General features: G+C 35.5%; 1 long non-coding RNA gene across 1 annotated transcript; it reads left to right on the forward strand.

The window, feature by feature from the left end:
- The first annotated feature begins 2,240 nt into the window (after positions 1 to 2,240).
- On the forward strand, positions 2,241 to 4,372 carry LOC122598907. Its single transcript, XR_006323775.1, has 3 exons — positions 2,241 to 2,510; positions 3,245 to 3,303; positions 4,184 to 4,372. It is a non-coding gene; the product is annotated as an uncharacterized LOC122598907 (long non-coding RNA).
- Positions 4,373 to 5,641: the final 1,269 nt, after the last annotated feature.

Here is a 5,641-nt window from a genome sequence, read left to right on the forward strand (position 1 = left end):
AAGAAGAAATTGTGTGAAGCTCCAATTCTTGCTTTGCCTGAAGGTACAGAGGATATGGTGGTTTATAGTGATGCTTCGGGTACTGGTTTGGGTTGTGTCTTGATGCAGCGTGGAAAGGTTATTGCATATGCTTCACGCTAGTTGAAGCCACATGAGAAAATTATCCGACTCATGATTTGGAGCTTGCAGCAGTTGTTTTTGCTTTAAAATTATGGAGGCATTATTTGTATGGCACAAAATGTACTTTATTTACTAATCATAAAAGTTTGCAATATGTCTTTAACCAGCAAGACTTGAATGTGAGACAGAGGCGCTGGATGGAGTTGTTGAAAGACTATGATTGTGAAATTAAATATCATCCGGGGAAAGCTAATGTGGTAGCTGATGCCTTGAGTAGAAAAGGACAGGGTCCAATATGTCGACTTCATTCCATGATTACCGAGGTGAAATCTGGGTTGCTTGAGCATATCAAGTCAGCCCAAGTTGAGGCTTTAAAACCGGCTAACTTTGATGATGAAGGACTAGGTAAAAAGAATAGAATTGAAATGGAGGTGAATAGTCGTGGTTTTCAGAATTTGAATGGTAGGATTTGGGTGCCCAAACTCGGGGGTATTCGAGAATTGAATCTTGAGGAGGTTCACAGGTCGAGATATTCTGTTCATCCGGGTGCAACTAAGATGTATCGTAATCTTAAGTCGTTGTATTGGTGGCCAGTTATGAAGTTAGATGTGGCTGTGTTCGTTCAGAGGTGTGTGACTTGTGCTCAAGTCAAAGTTGAGCACCAAAAGCCTTATGGTAAGTTACAGCAGTTAGTGATTCAGAGTGGAAGTGGGATCACATTACCATGGATTTTATAACAAAATTACCTAGGACGCCTAAGGGTAATGATATGATATGGGTCATAGTGGATAGATTGACTAAGAGTGCTCATTTCTTAGCTACACGTGAGACAGCTTCGCTGAATAAGTTGGCCGAGTTATATGTAGATGAAATTGTGTCGAAGCATGGGGTTCCATTATCTATTGTTTCAGATCGTGACAGTCGATTTAATTCTAACTTTTGGAAGGGTTTACATCGAGAGTTGGGTACTAGAATTCATTTGAGTACCGCTTATCATCCCCAGACTGATGGACAGAGCGAGAGGACCATTTAGAATTTAGAGGATCTGTTGAGATCTTGTGTGATTGAGTATGGTGGTGCTTGGGATGATCATTTACCTTTGATCGAGTTTTCTTATAATAACAGTTATCATTCGAGCATTGGGATGCCGCCATTTGAAATGTTGTATGGGCGTAAGTGTAGGACTCCTAGTTGTTGGTTAGAACCCGGTGAAAAGCAGTTTGTGGGGCCGAAAATCGTTTAGATAACGGCTGATAAATTGAATATTGCTAAAGAAGCGCTTAAAGTGGCTAGAGATCATCATAAGACTTATGCTGATCAGAAGAGACGACCTATGGAGTTTAAGGTGGGTGACATGGTTATGTTGAAGGTGTCGCCTTGGAAGGGTATTATTCGGTTTGGTAAACGAGGTAAATTGAGTCCGCGTTTTATTGGACTATTTAAAGTCTTGGAACGGGTGAATCAACAAGCCTATAAGTTGGATCTTCCTCTAGAGTTAGATGGTATTCATAACACTTTTCATGTCTGTTACTTGAGAAAGTGTTTGGCAGAGGAGATGAGTGTAATTCCTTTGGAAGATATTAGCATTGATCCAAAGAAAAAGATGGTGGATGAACCGGTTGAGATTCTTGGCCGGAAACAAAAGAAGCTTCGTAGGAAAATAATCGACCTTGTGCTGATTAAATGGAGGCATAATAAAGGTGAGAGTTTAACATGGGAGACTGAAGCAGTAATGAGGGATCGTTACCTGCATTTATTTGTTGTTGAGTAGATTCTGAGGACATAATCCTTTCAAGGATGAGGTAACTGTAACATCCCGAACTTTTTTATTCGTTTTGTTGACTTTGACCGTTAGTCAATGTTGACCTAACGTTAGGTGACCTTATATTTTATGTGGTAATTAAGTAGAAAAATGTGTGTTAATTACGTGGAATAAGTGCCGTTACTTATGTAGTTAATGCCGGGTAGTTTTGTTAGAGGATGTAGGCGTTAATTGAAATTACATTGTTGATAAATATGTCAAGGGGTCTAGGTGTGAAATTAGCGAAATCCCAAATTCTAATTGTATATTAAGCCTTTAGCTAAAAATATATATACCCTAAACCTCCTTGCTGCCGAACTAGAAGAAAAAGAAAATAACATAAAGCATCTTAGTTCCGTCTAATAGCCACCAAAGTAGAAAAACGAATTAGAAAGGTTGTTGTGTCTTGTTTGTAGCCGATCAAAAGAGGAAAAGGGGAAGGATTGTTAGGTTGGGGTCCCTAGCTGAACGAAATATATAAAGCAAGGAGATATATATATATATACATATACTTGTGTTTGAGCGTCCAGAAGGATCAACAAACAAATATATATTGTTTGTATGCTAGCTGATCTAATCATCAAATAAGGTATTAAACAAATGCAAACTATAATTGTTATTATTTATTTTCTTTGATTGCTGTGATCGAGGTGTGTAAAAATGTGTGATAATATTGATTATAATTGTACTGTTGTTTTGATAAGGCTAGAGAAGAACTTATAAAAATATAAATGGATGGATTGTAGTCATATGATTTCAAAGCAATAGATTTAAAATTTGTTTTGGTTTGTTCAACTTTTGAGTCAAAATGGCAGAGATTGAAAAGAAATAAGTACTTTGCACTTTGTAAACTTTTATGATCATACTATAATATATGATATATGTACTCAAGTGACATATGTGTGGGTGTAGCCGTAGAAAAAAATTACTTCATTCATTGTACCAAATCAATATATTATAATAATATCAGTGTAGTAACCTACATGAATGAAAATCTATTTTATTTACATGGTCTTTTGGTTAAAATGGGATAGTATAATAATAAAACTATCATGTTTTAATTGCTTATGGGATTGTTGCATCATAGTAAGCAATATATATATATATATATAAAAGAATATTCGATAAAAGAGGGTAAACCAAAGTTTTGTTTTCTGGTTGTGGCTCCTTGGCTTGGGTCGAGCAGCAGCCAAATATTATTGTTTTACTTGTTTCATTTAGTTGTACTAGGCAAATAAAAGTATTTAATTTCAGTATTTAAAAATTTAGAAGTTTAGTGTATGTACCGTTGGTTGATTTATTATTATTGTTGGTCGACTATAGGTTGTTGGGAATACATAGCAAGCTTGGTAAACATATTGTGGTTGTGTGAAGCTGTCAAGGTAAGATAACTTACTTTTGACACATGGGGGACACAACAAAACATAGATTTTATAATTACTCCCCTTTTTATGATGTTTAACTATCTCATGCATTTGTTGGGTATGGGATGTTTGTGGGGGGTTACTTGTGGACATTTTATGCATGATTATGTATTTATGCTTGTGATAAATGGTTTGTTGTGTGATAGTTGTTTGTTGTTGGCCTGTACACATAGTACACTAGACTTATTTAAGTTGCCATGTCACAAAGCACGTTAAGGGCCCTAATAATGTAAGGAGGAATTATCGTGTGTTAACGTGGAATTTATTGTGTGTTTAAGTCTCGAGCACAACGTGGAAAAGTGTTAAGCTTAACCCACATTAGTCCAATGGACTCTTGTGTACGTGGATCACTCGGGGGCAATGTACATGCTTCCCGTGTGACTCAATCATCGTGAAAAGAGTAAACCGGGTGGAGTGATTGACCACTATACGTGCGGAAACGGTTTGCTCATGGATTTGGTTATGCCTATCCATAACGACGCAGATGGACCCCGAAAGGTTACCCATCATGTCGGGTGTGAGGTTCCTCAAGGTCTTATGACCGCCTACACACAAATATTTTATTGTTGACTATAATGGCATAACTATACGTGGATAACGTGGAATGTGGAAATTGTGTTGTAGCGCGGAATAATAAGGATTGCTAGGCACTTTATAGGATTAAATATCCTTATGATGTTGTTAACGTGGAATTGTGTGATTGTGCCTATACATATGTGTGAGATATATTTCTTTAGAAAAATATTTTAATTGGCAATCCTTGTTTTGTACTAACCTGTTATCTTACTCTGCTTTTAAGCTGACACTTGTGTTTTGTGGAAAAATGTTGTGCCCTCAGGTTAGGACTTGAAGCTGATCGATAGATGGTGAGATGGGTAGCTACTTGTGGAGCTTAAGGATTATGGTTTTAGTTACCCATAGTTGCATTTACTTTCGTAGATATTTATTCAGTCGTTTGGCCATTATTATGTCGGTTGTCTTTTACGTTGATTGTGGACTTCATTTGGGCTATTGTGATAATATTGTTGGTAACACCTTTTAAGACATTCATTATGTTTTATTGATTCCGTTAGGGATCAGATGGGATTTTTAAACGACGCTTCCGCACTTTACTTAACGGAGTTATGTTTTATTTTGAAAAAAAAACTTTGAAATCCACATTTTCATAAGCAGGGTGTTACATGGATTCAGAACTGAGCGAGCATGATAGAAAAGGAGTGAATGTGAAGAATATTATACCCCTCCGGAGGTAGAGCTCCGGAGGGGTATATCATCAGTAAGCATAATCAATCCCATAGTAACCTCTCAATCATTCCCGAATACATATAAACATACAAACATTCATTTGGGGGAAGTTAACTTATGAAAACTATGTTTTGTTGTCCCTCATGTGATAAAAGATGTTATCTTACCTCAAATAGGTTCATTGTGCAACTTAACACGCTACACCTTCAATATCCAAGAACCTAAAAGGTTACATGAAATAAAATGCAAATATTAAATTAAGCTATCCTAACATGTCTACAATATATACATGCACTTGTTACGTAGACATATTAGTTAAGTATAAACATGACCAGTCGTTATAGGGATTATGTCACAAAAATGTAAGAAAATATGCCAAAATATCTATGTTATGTAGTGTACTATACATTTGTCTATTGTATGTAAGAAACTTGTTATTTTGGTCAAAAGCATGTAAGCGATTACCGATTTCAAAGTTACCCGGTTACCTTTCACAATTTTTGTTTAAAATATATGACGTGGCGTTGACTGTATATATTATTCGTTTATATACAGTTTACATTATATATACATACATACACATATAAACAAACACTATTTCGATCATAAAAACACACCCCCAAAAAACCCTTTGTTTTCAATGATGCACCCGATTCGTATGATCTGAAACATAATATTCAAGAATTAAATTCTGCTATATTCAGGTAATAATATATCTATTTCCTCGTATGATCAGAAATTAAGGGGTATTTTAGGGTTTCAATTTTTATTTTTTTAATCGAATATTTAATCTTTTAATCGTTCTATCGATGTTGTAGACAGAAATTTAGGGTTTTTTTTTAAGGTTTCAATTTTATAAATTTTTAATCGAATATTTAATTATTTCAGTAATTAAATATGATATTTAGTTATTTATTTGTATTTTCTTGTCTTTTTTCATAGAAACGCTTCGAGAGTTTACGATTCACTTGCATTATGATGGGGTTTTTTTGTTCCATCCATTACGATATGAACATGGCCAGATGAAGGATCTTAGAATGTCACCAATACC

Source organism: Erigeron canadensis, chromosome 5, assembly GCF_010389155.1.
Source record: "Erigeron canadensis isolate Cc75 chromosome 5, C_canadensis_v1, whole genome shotgun sequence".
NCBI classification, from domain to species: domain Eukaryota; kingdom Viridiplantae; phylum Streptophyta; class Magnoliopsida; order Asterales; family Asteraceae; genus Erigeron; species Erigeron canadensis.